The sequence below is a fragment of the Hyla sarda genome, chromosome 5, assembly GCF_029499605.1.
Source record: "Hyla sarda isolate aHylSar1 chromosome 5, aHylSar1.hap1, whole genome shotgun sequence".
Classification (NCBI taxonomy): domain Eukaryota; kingdom Metazoa; phylum Chordata; class Amphibia; order Anura; family Hylidae; genus Hyla; species Hyla sarda.
Window position 1 is genome coordinate 93,020,563 of NC_079193.1, and position 15,926 is coordinate 93,036,488.

Below are 15,926 nucleotides of genomic sequence, written 5' to 3' on the forward strand. Positions count from 1 at the left end.
TTTATGGTAAAGTGAGTGATGGTATTACAATGGACAACTGGTTGCACAAAAAACAAGCCCCCATACTAGTCTGTGGATGAAAATATAAAAGAGTTATGATTTTTTGAAGGCGAGGAAGAAAAAACTAAAACGTGAAAATAAAATTGTCTGGGTCCTTAAGGCCCAGATGGGCTGAGTCCTTAAGGGGTTAAACAGATTTGTAAATTACTTCTATTAAAAATATTTATTCTTGCAGTACTTATTAGCTGCTGAATACTACAGAGGAAATTCTTTTCTTTTTGGAACTCAGAGCTCTCTGCTGACATCATGACAACAACGCTCTCTGCTGACTCCTCTGTCCATTTTAAAACTGTCCAGAGTAGGAAAAAATCCCCATAGAAAACATATGCTGCTGTGGACAGTTCCTAAAATGGACAGAGATGTCAGCAGAGAGCACTGTAGTCATGATGTCAGCAGAGAGCACTGTGTTCCAAAAAGAAAATCATTTCCTCTGTAGTATTCAGCAGCTAATAAGTACTGGAAGGATTAAGATTTTTTTAAAATAAGTAATTTACAAATCTGTTTAACTTTCTACCACCAGTTGATAAAAAAAAAAAGTTTTCCACCAGAGTACCCCTTTAATGAAATCGATGTAGCAAAATGTATGGTTAGAAATACTAACAATTATTCGATAAAAACAACAACAACAACAATAATAATGATTATAATAATAATAACAATAGTAATGAAAATGTTATATGACACAATATAGCTACAGTATAATAATTATAATATGGCAGGCAAAGTCCCCCCTCTCATGAAAAGGCCCTGGAGGATCATTGCAATCTGCCAATTTTAAAGAGAATTAGGATTTTATGTTGTTCATTTTCTTCCCATTTGTTAATAAACTCTCTCATAAGTGACAAAATAAAAACTGTACCTGCAGGATTTTGACAGATTAACTCTTTAGAGTGGTGACAATGGGATTTTAATTATCCCACTGCTGTTATCGAACCCCTGAGAGCCCCCTCCATGGTGCAGAGCTATGTCTTATTCTCTCAGAGGTGGGCTGTTTTCCAGCAGTACTCATACCTGGACTTCCTTTCCCTTACTACTTTGGCTAATCACAACACCTACATCTCTCTGCTATGCCAGCTGTGCCATGACATGGTGCTGGAGTAAGTAAACTTGAGTGAACAGGCAAACTATACAAGGTACAGTTGTACAGAACATAATGGGTTATTAGTGATACCAGGAAAGCCTTGATTTACCTTTCAGTGATCCACAGAGGCAGACTTTCACTGTATGTTAGTAATCATATAGGTTGAGGTTTGTTTGATTATTAACATACAGGTAAACTTCTGTTATTTCAAATAGATTGAAATTTGTTTGAAATAACAATGATCATTTAACTATAAGGCCAAATTTTTGCTACAGTATTATTAAGTACTTGCATCTACAAAATCTTCTTTTATTTTTCTTTACTATAAGGTTTTATTCGTGGACGTTACATAGCAGTATAAGGTTTTCAAATTAGTCATTCTAAGGATCCCATGTACCACCATATTTATTAACCCTTTCTAACCTTTTCTACTTTGGCCTCAATGGCCAATTCATTGTGATGTTGGGGCCTCACCAGTGAACAAATACTATAGTGCACCTCAAAATACTGCCATGCAGTGCCCATATTACTGCCAAAAATGCCAACCAAATGAAACCTTGCAGAGCACATAATGGGCACTGGGAGCACTGAATACTACAATGAAAAACAAAACACTTCCCTAGAAGGTTCAAACACCACCATGCAGCACCAAACTGTTTCCACAGTGCAGCATAAAACACCTCTCCAGCAGTGCTAAACCAAAAACTGCTTGGTCTTCAACTAAAAGTGATGGGAGCAGTTTAGTAATTGCTTTTATTCCCACCCCAATTAAAAATATCCACTTGCATCAACTTTATTTAGAACTATATGTGGTCATGCTTTCATCATTTAGTCTTCAAATAAAATATGCAAAGTATGTAAGCTATGCTTACTTTGGGGTAGGAATAAAATCAATTTAATAAATGCAACTGTGAATTGCAGCTTATACTCTCATGAAAAACAACAGGCGTGCATTGAACATGTTCCTTGGCATGTATTTTGATGAGTCATAAGTAAAAAAAAAATGCACTGAAAAACTGTGTGAACCAAGCCTTATAAACAGCATTTGTCTGCACATCTGCTGGCTACTCTTATAGTTGCAATTTCCTAGGATTGTTTTTGAAAAGTGGTAGGTGTGCAAACACAAATGTGAGGGGAGGTAAATTCAAACTTTTTTAGAAATTGGTACCAGGAAGTGAACAGAAGATAAAATACCAGCCAAGATGATAAAAAAAATGTATAAAAGTATGTTATAAACATAGCAGGACCATATGTAGCTAGACAAGTCATAGAGCACTATGAACGGGCAGTAGAATTTTAAAGAATAGAGAGTGCTAGGACAAAGATAAGACAGAAAAAATGTTTCTCTGTATTCAGGTAGCACTCTATCCCTTTGTGAGGATAGATATTGATTTACAACCACTTGCTATCCAATAATATTCAAGAATTTAAGAATTAGGAGCTGTTCTGCACACTTTTCCTATAGTAGCCCAACAACCTGAACACACAGTGAGGGACACTCGCATGACACTAAAGTGAAGAAGTGGAACAGCATGCCAAACAATTTTATTACCAATAATAATTTATATAGTTGGTGAAGATGTATTTTTAATTTGTAGCAACAATTCATCTGTGCAAGAAACAGCAGAGCTTCTTATGGGATAGTACATCTGGTATATCGGGTGCACCAATGTGCCAAGCAAGTAATGAGAGGCAGTTATTCTCACCTTTTGGGGTTGAGTGTTAGACACAACCACCTTATAGCATGAAATCACGGTGCAGCCACCCGGGTACCGGCGATCTGAAACCTCACACCGATCAGGAATGCAGTGGAAGAAACTTCAAAAATTGTCTGGGCATCAGCGGAGAAAAAAACATATCCAATTACTTCACAGTACACGTTGTATAGTGAAACTGTATATTTATTAAGCCAACAAACAAACAAATGCGTTTTGAGACTAGCACTCTCTCTTACTCAATGTTAAAATTGCATATGCCATAGCATCTCAAATGAGGTTCAGATCAGGACTCTGGTCATTCCAAAACACAAACATTTTGCTTTTGCAACCATTCAGTTGATGGTGTATTTATTTGCTTTTGGTCATTTATTTGCTTTGGGTCATTTCAAGTGGGTGATGAAACGAGAAAATGACCCAAAGCAAATGTCCAAATGACCCAAAGCAACCCAACCCAAAGCAACAAGAAAATGACCCAAAGCAAATGTCTCTTCAGCTTAAGATCATGTACTGATGCCTGTACGTTCTCCTGTTAAATGTTTTTGATACATCATATTTTGTGAGGCAGCAAATAGACCCCAAACTATGCTTCTTCTTCCATTATGGTTCACAGTTGGATGAGGTTTTGATGTTGGTGTTCAACATACTTTCTCCTCCAAAAGTAATTCTGTGTTTTAATGCTAAAAATATTTTCCAAGCATTGTGGAATCTCCTGGTGGACTCGGCAAACTTGAATGTTTGGACACCTTAAGTAATATCCCTGGAAATGTAGACTTTCACAGGTTGTAGTTCCCATTATGTTCATCAATATAGCAGTTGAGTGAGTTGGATGTTTACTCAATATGCTCAATAAAATTCATAAACAGTATAACTCTGTATGGTACAACTTATTTACATTATGGCCCTGATTTACTAAGAGTGGAGTGTAGATTTCTTTGTGAGCTGAATCTCCTACAAGTTTTCCCTACGTTTGGCACTTTTCCCTATTTTTTGCTTTTTTTACAACTGCTCTGAGCTGTTGGGTTCTCCAGAGCTCAAAATCACCACATTTTCTGTGGAAATATTAGTAAATATGTTGGGATTTTTCAAAGATTTTGGGAACTCGCCCCTTTCTGGCAGCTACTCCCACTTTTCCTGGTGGCCACACCCCTTTTTCTGGTTTTCCACGTAAAATGGAGAGTTTTTTTTTTTTTGAAATTTTGGCGCAAACTCTGGCGCAGACACAATTTTGTGGTGCAATGCAACACATTTTGGCGCACAACCTGACAAAAGCAGGTCGGGTTTACAATAGTAAATCAGAGCCTATGTGTGTTGACTTAGATTGTGACTTAGATAACAATCAGAACACATTTAATTCGAGTGACTCGGTTCGGCTCATTTTTGCCCCATATGCGGTTTTGTGACCGGAACTAAAACCGTAATGTGAATGCAGCCATATTCGACTGATACTGCCATATGCTTTTTGCATTCTTTTTAGTATTTTGCTAAGATTGTGTAAAACTTTTCAATAAAAAATTCCAGTTGAAAAAAAATAAATAAATACAGAACTGCTCCTCATGTGTAAAATACATACATTTGTCCAAAATCCAAGCGTGTGACTTTTGAGCTGTAGCTTATTTTTTAAAGGGATACTCGAGTGGAAAACTTTTTTTTTTTAAATCAACTGGTGCCAGAAAGATAAACAGATTTATAAATTACTTCTCTTTAAAAATCTTAATCCTTCCAGTACTTCTCAGCTGCTGTATGCTCCACAGGAAGTTCTTTTCTTTTTTTATTTATTTTCTGTTTGTCCACAGTGCTCTCTGCTGACACCTCTGTCCATGTCAGGAACTGTCCGGAGAAGGAACAAATCCCCATAGCAAACCTTTCCTGCTCTGGACAGTTCCTGACACAAACAGAGGCGTCAGCAGAGAGCGCTGAGGTCAGACAGAATAGAACAATACAATTTACTCTGGAGTATACAGCAGCTGATAATTCCTGGAAGGATTAAGATTTTTAAATAGAAGTAATTTACAAATCTGTTTAACTTTCTGGCACCAGTTGATTTAAAAAAAAATGTTTTCTACCTGAGTACCCCTTTAAGTATTTTAACAGCTATTGTTCACAGAACTGCACAGGGAGGTGCATACGGTCTAGGTCAGTGGTCTCAAACTGTGGCTCTCCAGATGTTGCATAACTTCAACTCCCATCATGCTCGGACAGCCAACGGCTGTCCGAGCATGCTGGGAGTTGAAGTTGTGCAACATCTGGAGGGTCACAGTTTGAGACCACCGTATTAGAGTCACTATACATTGCTGAATTACGGCACTAATTTGTATAAGCTGCAAGAAATAAAACACATGCCATGTTTCATTATATGACATATTACGGAGCTTTGCAGCCAAGAAGCATTCCTTCTAGTTATTATGTTAACACTTTCCTATAGAGCATTGTACCCTTAAAAAAAGAGTAATTGAGAAATTACTAGTTTGCATTCATCTGCCTTTTTGTATGTATGTGTGCAAGTTAGTGGAGAGCCACATTTTCCTTTTTCGCTTCAGTAGTGCTGGTTTTATACAGTTTAACTTCACAATTCAAGAGTCATTGATGTCAGGTCCTAAGGGCATGCTTTGGCTAGTATGACTGCCTAAATGAAGTATGGCACCCTTATTAACTTGTCAGGGGAGGATGCAGCTGCATCATTTGCTCACCCATTTGCTTAACTTAAATAAAGGTTGGTGGATAGGCTTGTGTGGCATTGTGCTCTCTAGATAATTGCCAGTGTATTTGCTTTACAGACAATTAGCCACCTGGTTCTTTCTCCTTCTAGACTCAGGTCATCATCATGAGTTACATCTGCGTCTTCAGGCCCTAGACTTAAAAAAATCATGATAATACCGCCTATGATTAGCAATTCACTTTGAGACCTCAAGTAGGTGGGCACAGTACATTCAATCCCACAAAGAATTGTGTCCTAAAGCCATTTACCTTTCTGTTTTATGTAAGGATGTGCCTATATCAATCGACTTATTTTAGCACTAAATGAATTATTGTCATTATTAAATTCAGATAACATTGTTTTATGACAACATTATAAATAAAATGACATTGAATTATATTATCAGATATGATAATATTGGATTTTATTGATATTTAAAATGTTTTAAGTTGAGGTTAGGATGTTCAGAGCCCATTGTGAAATTTAGCTGCTTTTTTTTTCCCTAAAGGGGTACTCTACTGCCAGACATCTTATCCCCTCTCCAAAAGAGGGGCTCCCCGCGATTTCCCACAGCACCCAGCGTTCTAAACAAATGCTTGGTTCCTGCGGAAGTGTTCATGATGTCATGGCCATGCCCCTTGTGGTGTCACACCATGCCTCTCCATTCATGTTAATGGAAGTGGGTGCATGTCAGTCGACACCCCCCTCCCATAGACTTAAACGGAGGGGGTGTGGCGTGACATTACAAGGGGCTTGGCCGTGACATCCCGATCATGGCCTCCAGCTCCGAGCCTTCTGAACAAAATGTTCAGAACGCTGGAGCATCAGAGTACCCCTTTAACTTTTTTATACCAAATATCAAATGATATAAAAATGTTAAGTATACCTTAGATTACTTTTTCCTATGTTTTTTCCCCATAACAAATCCCCATAGGGGACCCTCTGCTAATGACATACATCAGCAATTATACTTTTGCCCGCCGTTACCTTTTAGATGCCACGATGAATGACGATCATGACTTAGGGACAGGGGCTGGTGGGTCCAGGATGCTCATCAGACCCCCACAAAAAAATTGCAGGGATCAGATGAGTTAAAATAACGGAGGAGGTCTCCTAATATTATGTAAATGATCTTGCTTGGTGAAGGGCATAAACCTAAAAAAAATATCAAGTCTGCTAATGGCAGACATCAGCAATCATGCTGATGTCCGCTATTATCTTTCAGATGCCATGATGAATGATGATCATGGCTTAGGGACAGTTGCTGGTGGGTTAGGGATGCTCATCAAATAAAATTTCGGGGGGTCCGATGAGTTAAAATAACGGAGGAGGTCTCCTTACCCTCCTTCTACAGGCCAGATCATCACTGCAATGATTCAGCCTTGTGGAGCTAAGCTGTATCAGTAGAACTCTGATCTTTCTGTACAATGGGGACCTAAAAAGTATAGAAATAAAATTTTAAATCGCCCCTTTATCCATTTTAAAAATAAGTAAATAAAAATGAACGTATGTGGTATCATTGCATGTGAATTTGTCTGAACTATTAAAATATAATGGCCCTGATTTACTAAGAGTGGAGTGAAGTCTTCTTTGTGGGTTTTAATTCCCTAGATGTTTTTTTCCCCATTGTATTTACTAAGGTTTCCCTACATTTTGCTTTTTTTACACATGCTCGGATCTGTCGGGTTTTCAAATCCACCACATTTTCTGGGGAAACCTTAGTAAATATGTTGGGTTTTTATTAAAATGTCAGGGACATGCCCCCTTTTTGGTAGCCACCCCCTTTTTCTGGTTTTCTCAGTAAAATGGAGAGTTGGTTGGGTTTTTTTCAATTCTGGTGCAAATTCTGGTGCACATTCTGGCACAGACAGAATTTCTGGCACACAACCCAAAAAAACATGTTGGGTTTACGATAGTAAATCAGGGCCAATGTCTATAATCCCACATGGTGAACGACCTAAACATGAGAAAATACCAAACGCCAGAAATGCAGGTTTTTGGTCACATCACATATCAGAAAAAAAATAAAAATCAAAACAAAATCAAAACAAAAAACATACAGATAGAAACTACAGCTCACTGCACACAAATGAGCCATCATACAGCTTAGTATATAGAAAGATAAAAAAAAAGTTATAGGGGTCAGAATAAGGCACTTTTAAGCATACTTAATTCTGATTTAAAAAATTTGACTTGTAAACATGGGTACCGTTTTAATCGTATTGATCCACATAATAAAGATAATGGCCCTGATTTACTAAGAGTGTTTGGCTTTTATTAATGTGGAGTGTTCAGACTTGCAGGATTCCTCCCTATTTACTATGGGAATTCACAGGTCGGGAAAGTTTCAGGCATTTTTTCACAGGATTTTGTGTGAATTCTATAGTAAATAAGTCATTTACCGGCGGATTTCTGGTTGCTGATAACGCTAAGTATCTGGCGCCCAGGACGTACCTGTCTGCCCAACATCCTCTACGGGTGAAAAGGGGAGGTGGAAAAAAAATGAAAACGCAAAAATGAAAATTGGCTGTGTCCTCAAGGCCAAAATGGGCTGCGTCTTTAAGGGATTAATATGAAGTTTGGGTAAAGACCATGCTGTCTCCAAGCACAATCTTATCATAAATAGCAATTCCCTTGGACACTACTGATTACTACTGATTAAGTTTTTAATCAATGGACTGGGTATGTGCACACTATGGGATATCCACCAGAAGAAAATCCTGGGGAGGGGGATTCTGATGCAGCAGCCTTTTATTGTCTTCAATGGGATTCAGCTGCACAATGCAGACTATGAAATTCAAATTCCGGACTCCCTCACAGAAGCCATTCCATACGGTGTTCCTCTTGCTTGTTCCTCTTGCTTTCATTCCCATATGCAAAAAATCTCCAATGCTGTAGGAAAATCTCAGTGGCCAAAAACCATGAGAATATCTTAAGAGGTAAGTTTGCATCAAACAGGCAGATTTTGGTAAACATTTCCCTTTTGTGGATTCAAAATAAAAAATATTTCCACCCCACCTTATGAATTCCCTCGTGCTCCCCTGACGACCCTTCCCTGGTTCCTTGCTGGTCTCTGTTTCAGAGCCTCCAGAGATGACTTGTCAACCTATGTGAGCTTTTGGTTGGCTTCAGTGTTCACATATTGACACAACACGTCATCGGTGGAGCTGATAAACAGAGACCAGCATAGAACATGGGAAGCCAGAGGATTGGTAAGCTTCTTTATTTTATATGGTTCTCCTTAACTGCAGATTTAGCTGCAAAACCAAAACAGATGATCCAGAAATATAGTATTTGATTGTGTCCAATAAATCTATTCAATAACCAACCCAATTCTGTGCACCGTAGAACAGTTTTTACGTTTAGAATTTTCACAGCCAAATCTATATATTTAAAACTCATTGTATGTATTTGTATGTCCCAGCATCACTTCCAAACAACTGGAGATATGTTGATAAAACTTGCCACACTTATGGTTAATTATATGTCAACTAAAAATATAAAATATGTAATTTAACCCTAACCCAACCCCATTTGAGAGGGTCTAAAGTCCTATACAAGGCTTTGGGACTTCTGGCACCTTACTCCACGACTTCCACTCTGCATCTCCTGGTGAGTGTGTTGGTCCAGCTTGAAATGCACTCCCCTTCACAAGCCACGCCCCTTCTATTTTTTGCCCCTTTTTCGCCTGATACACCAACATCACAGGTCCTTCAACCACAATCTCTTCATCACAGCTCAGCCCCACTTAAATCCACAAGCTCCATATCGCCGGTTAAATGTGTTACTGCGGCTTGCAAGCCACACTCCTTCCAAAAGCGATGCCGTCACAAAGCCCCACCCCTTGTATTTCCGGCCTACAATCACAATGAGGACATCACATAGGGTCAGGATATGAGGACAAGATATGAGGTCAGAATATGAAGTCGGTATATGAGACGGGATATGAGGATGGGATATGAGGAAGAGGTTGGGAGATATAGGCGGGATATGAGGACTACATATGAGTGTCATGATTGAGCATCAGTTATGCTTCACATACCGTCATGTAGGGCACGGAAGAGTGAGCCCTAAGATGACCGTAAACCTCTTTCCCAGCCAACTTGCTCAACTGTTCTAATAGCAAATAACAACTTAAAGTGAAGGGGTGTAATAGTCAACATAATAAACAGATACTGTACAAGTCAGGGGACACACAGTCAAATAACCAGAATATGAAATACAACTGGAATACAAAGTAGCACAAAACTATATAGCTACAGCCAACAGCCTAAGATATAAACTAGATAAACAGCAGATATAATTTTTTTATTCAAGAATGATACACTAGGAAATATAAAAAGCAAAATAAATCCAGGGATTTAGGGGATGAACCAGGTTAGACTGAAGACAGACACTAAATAACTCAAGGATATGCAAATACTAGAATAACAGGAACAAATAAAAAATAAAAAAACACTCAAAGACCCACTGGTCTCAACACGAACCAAGAACAAGATACACACTAGACACCCAAACTCCAATCATGGAGGGACAAAAATACCAATTACAAATAGGCTCCATACTATAGGGTACACCACTGTGTGAAGAGGAACTTGCCTTAGAGGAAATTCAAAATTGAAAAACACATCTAAACACGGCTACAGATATTAAACTGATACATAAAAATATACACCAACAGAGAACACATAACAAGATACTAACAGGACAGAATAAACCTGGCCAGGTACACATAGTAACAGAATAACAGAATACTAAAAACATAACAGGACAGGTTGCCATGACAAGAACACACAGACAAGGTGAGACTAAGGCTACTGTATGTCCACATCTTGGAATTTCCATGCACAATTCCACATTGGAATTCAGCAAAGAGATTAATTAGCAGCAGAGTCCTGTTGGATTCAATGGGATTCTCCTGCGCTGTGCACACGGCAGAATTTCTGCGCCATATTTTTCTGCCACGTAAATTCCAATTTCCGTGTCCGCAGAAATAATGATCTTGTCCATTCTTTCAGCAGACTCCGAATGCATAGCCATCTTTGAGATGGGGCATTCCCTTGGGGTCCCAGCACTGGCATATTGTGTTTGCACTGAGATTTTCCTTGCGAACATTCTGTGGTGTGACCATAGCCTAAAACTAAGATCAAATTAGCAGCACTCAATACAGGCTGAGCTAGCATTAAATAACCTGCCCTCTGAGCTCACTGGCTCGGATCTGTAACCTTTTGCCAGACCAGGGAAATGTGCACAGACTAGCAGAAGCAGACATCACAATGAGGTCAGGATATAGGCATGAGCTATGAGGACGGGATAGGATGTTAGGATATAAGGGTGGGATATGAGTTTTGGATATGAGGACGGGATATAAGGACGAGCGTCATTGTTGCTTTTCCTCTTTCACAAGGTTTAGTCAGGAAGACTGGGCAATGCCAGGTACTCTGCTAGTATATTATGAAAACAAATTTTTTGTAAAATATTTATAACAATATGAAGTCAATTATCAGATTTCTTTCATCATAATAACAAACATGAAAGTGGGGAAAAAGGTCAGAAATGTATTTTGGAAGTTTTCCTAGATCACATACATGCTTAAAACAGTATTTAACCCTTTCAGGATGGAATGTTTTTCCTTTTTTGCACTTTTGTTTTTTTCCTCCTTACCTTTTAAAAAACATAACCCTTTCAGTTTTGCATCTACAGACCCATTTGATGGCTTATTTTCGTGCCACCAATTGTACTTTGTAATGACATCAGTAATTTTACCAAAAAATGTATGACAAAACCTAAAAAAAAATTTTGTGGGACAAAATTGAAAAAACAAACACCATTTTTGAACTTTTGGGGGCTTCCGTTTCTACGCAGTGCATTTTTTCGTAACAATTACACATTATTTTTATTCTGTTGGTCCATACGATTAAAATGATACCATACTTATGTAGGTTTGATTTTGTTTTACTTCTGGCAAAAATCATGACTACATGCACGAAAATTGCTACGTTTCAAAATGTCCTCTTCTGACCCCTATAACTTCTTTATTTTTCCACATAGGGGGTGTATGAGGGCTCATTTTTTGTGCCGTGATATGAAGTTTTTTTCGGTACAATTTTTGTTTTGATGGGACTTTATGATTGCCTTTTATTCATTTTTTTTGTAAAAAAAGTGACCAAAAATAAGCTATTTTGGGCTTTGGAATTTTTTTTACGTGTACGCCATTGATCGTGCGGTTTAATCACATTTATTAACTTTTTGTTACACTTTTTTTTAGACTTATATAGCCCCTATAGGGGACTATAACATGCAATGCCTTGATTGCAAACACTTATCAATGCTATGCCATAGTATTGCATTGATCAGTGTTTCCGGCGCTCGATTGCTCCAGCCTGGATCTCAGGCATTGAGCAATCAATTGCCGATTGGGCACCGAGGAGGAAGGTAAGAACCCTCCTCGTGTGTCCTCAGCTGATCTGGACACCGCAGTTTCCCTGCGGTGGTCGCGATCAGGCCGACTTAGCTGCCTGGAAGCATTTTTTTTACATTTTAGACATGGGGATCAACTTTGATCACCGCATCTAAGGGGTTATTACTAGACATCACCACGATCAGTGATGTCTGTATTAGCCACTGGCCCTGGCTATTATATCATGGGAGTGGGCGCTGGCCGTAGAGGTATGCCCTTCATCCTTAACAGGTTAAAACACTAATATTAGTAAGTCTTGGCATTTAACAACTTCTCGACCCATGAAGTACAGTCCATAAACCCTAGGTGCTGGCTGCTATATGAAGCTATAAAGAAATAAAGACAAAAAAGACAATCGGGAGGCAGCGCCTCGTGTATTACCCTTGACAGGTGAGGGAACCAAAAAGTATGGTAAATGTACACCCAGGACTTAAGTCAGGGTGGCCGCTCACCTTAAAGTAGAAGAATTCCGCATATCACCCCTTGATTGGGGTACCAGATAGAGTTGGATGAGCTGCCGAGCCTGATGGTCACAGGAGCGTGTCAACGTCCTGTAGGAACTGGAATACTTGTAAGAAAAAGGACCAATGGATCCAGGCGCTGCTCTATCCAGGTATACACAGGATGCAGGTAAGTGTTCTTAATCAAGCAATTTTATTGTACACAAAACAACAAAAGGATCATGACGCGTTTGGGGGTAAATTCCCCTTCCTCAGATGATCTCCTGAGGAAGGGGAATTTACCCCCAAACACGTTGTCACGATGCCGGCTGGCAGGTAGTGGATCCTCTGTGCCAGAGAGGGATTGGCGTGGACCGTGCTAGTGGATCGGTTCTAAGTCACTACTGGTTTTCACCAGAGCCCGCCGCAAAGCGGGATGGTCTTGCTGCGGCGGTAGTGACCAGGTCGTATCCACTAGCAACGGCTCAACCTCTCTGGCTGCTGAAGATAGGCGCGGTACAAGGGAGTAGACAGAAGCAAGGTCGGACGTAGCAGAAGGTCGGGGCAGGCAGCAAGGATCGTAGTCAGGGGCAACGGCAGGAGGTCTGGAACACAGGCTAGGAACATACAAGGAAACGCTTTCACTGGCACGATGGCAACAAGATCCGGCAAGGAAGTGCAGGGGAAGTGAGGTGATATAGGGAAGTGCACAGGTGATAACACTAATTGGAACCACTGCGCCAATCAGCGGCGCAGTGGCCCTTTAAATCGCAAAGACCCGGCGCGCGCGCGGCCTAGGGAGCGGGGCCGCGCGCTGGGACAGGACTGACGGAGAGCGAGTCAGGTACGGGAGCCGGGGTGCGCATCGCGAGCGGGCGCTACCCGCATCGCGAATCGCATCCCGGCTGGAGGCGGTATCGCAGCGCCCCGGGTCAGTGGATCTGACCGGAGCGCTGCAGTGAGGAGAGTGTAGCGAGCGCTCCGGGGAGGAGCGGGGACCCGGAGCGCTTGGCGTAACAGTACCCCCCCCCTTGGGTCTCCCCCTCTTCTTAGAGCCTGAGAACCTGAGGAGCAGACTTTTGTCTAGGATGTTGTCCTCAGGTTCCCAGGATCTCTCTTCTGGACCACAACCCTCCCAATCCACTAAAAAAAAGGTTTTCCCTCTGACCTTTTTAGATGCCAGAATCTCTTTGACGGAGAAGATGTCCGAGGAGCCGGAAACAGGAGTGGGAGGAACAGATTTGGGAGAGAAACGGTTAATGATAAGTGGTTTAAGAAGAGAAACGTGAAAGGCATTAGGAATACGAAGAGAAGGAGGAAGAAGAAGTTTGTAAGAGACAGGATTAATCTGGTACAAAATTTTGAAAGGACCAAGATAGCGTGGTCCCAACTTATAGCTAGGGACACGGAAGCGGACATATTTAGCGGAGAGCCATACCTTGTCTCCAGGGGAAAAAATGGGAGGAGCTCTTCTTTTCTTATCCGCGAACTTCTTCATGCGTGATGAAGCCTGTAAGAGAGAATTTTGGGTCTCTCTCCATATGATGGAAAGATCACGAGAAATTTCATCCACAGCGGGCAGACCAGAGGGCAAGGGGGTAGGGAGGGGGGGAAGAGGGTGACGGCCGTACACCACGAAAAATGGGGATTTGGAGGAAGATTCAGAGACTCTGAAGTTATACGAGAATTCGGCCCATGGTAGAAGATCTGCCCAGTCATCCTTGCGGGAGGAAACAAAATGTCGTAAATAATCACCCAAGACCTGGTTAATTCTTTCTACTTGTCCATTGGATTGAGGATGATATGCAGAAGAAAAATTTAATTTAATCTTGAGTTGTTTACAGAGAGCCCTCCAGAATTTAGACACGAATTGGACGCCTCTATCCGAGACGATCTGCGTGGGCAACCCGTGAAGACGAAAAATGTGTACAAAAAATTGTTTAGCCAACTGAGGCGCTGAAGGAAGACCAGGAAGAGGGATGAAATGTGCCATTTTGGAGAATCGATCAACGACCACCCAAATAACAGTGTTGCCATGGGATGGGGGTAAGTCAGTAATAAAATCCATACCAATCAGAGACCAAGGCTGTTCGGGGACAGGCAGAGGATGAAGAAAACCAGCGGGCTTCTGGCGAGGAGTCTTATCCCGGGCACAGATAGTGCAGGCTCGCACAAAGTCCACAACATCCGTCTCCAGAGTCGGCCACCAATAGTAGCGAGAGATGAGTTGCACAGATTTCTTGATGCCCGCATGACCTGCGAGATGGGAAGAGTGGCCCCATTTGAGGATTCCGAGGCGTTGGCGTGGAGAAACAAAGGTCTTTCCTAGAGGAGTTTGCCTGATGGAGGCTGGAGAAGTGGAAATCAGGCAGTCAGGAGGAATGATGTGTTGCGGAGAGAGTTCAACTTCAGAAGCATCCGAGGAACGAGAGAGAGCATCGGCCCTAATGTTCTTATCGGCAGGCCGAAAGTGAATTTCAAAATTAAATCGGGCAAAGAACAGAGACCACCTGGCCTGGCGAGGATTCAGCCGTTGGGCAGACTGGAGGTAGGAGAGGTTCTTGTGATCGGTGTAAATAATAACTGGAAATCTTGATCCCTCCAGCAGATGCCTCCATTCCTCAAGTGCTAATTTAATGGCTAGAAGCTCTCGATCCCCGATGGAGTAGTTTCTCTCCGCCGGAGAGAAGGTCCTAGAAAAAAAACCACAAGTAACAGCATGCCCGGAAGAATTTTTTTGTAGAAGGACAGCTCCAGCTCCCACAGAGGAGGCATCAACCTCCAATAGGAAGGGTTTAGATGGGTCAGGTCTGGAGAGCACGGGAGCCGAAGAAAAGGCAGACTTGAGCCGTTTAAAGGCGTCTTCCGCTTGAGGAGGCCAAGACTTGGGATCGACATTTTTTTTGGTTAAAGCCACGATAGGAGCCACAACGGTAGAAAAATGTGGAATAAATTGTCTGTAATAATTGGCGAACCCCAAAAAACGTTGGATAGCACGGAGTCCGGAGGGGCGTGGCCAATCTAAGACGGCAGAGAGTTTGTCTGGATCCATTTGTAGTCCCTGGCCAGAGACCAAGTATCCTAGGAAAGGAAGAGATTGGCATTCAAACAGACATTTCTCTATTTTGGCATAGAGTTGATTGTCACGAAGTCTCTGAAGAACCATACGGACATGCTGGCGGTGTTCTTCTAGATTGGCAGAAAAAATCAGGATATCGTCCAGATATACAACAACACAGGAGTATAAAAGATCACGAAAAATTTCATTAACAAAGTCTTGGAAGACGGCAGGGGCGTTGCACAGGCCAAAGGGCATGACCAGATACTCAAAGTGTCCATCTCTGGTGTTAAATGCCGTTTTCCATTCATCCCCCTCTCTGATGCGGATGAGATTATAAGCACCTCTTAAGTCCAGTTTGGTAAAGATGTGGGCACCTTGGAGGCGATCAAAGAGTTCAGAGATGAGAGGTAG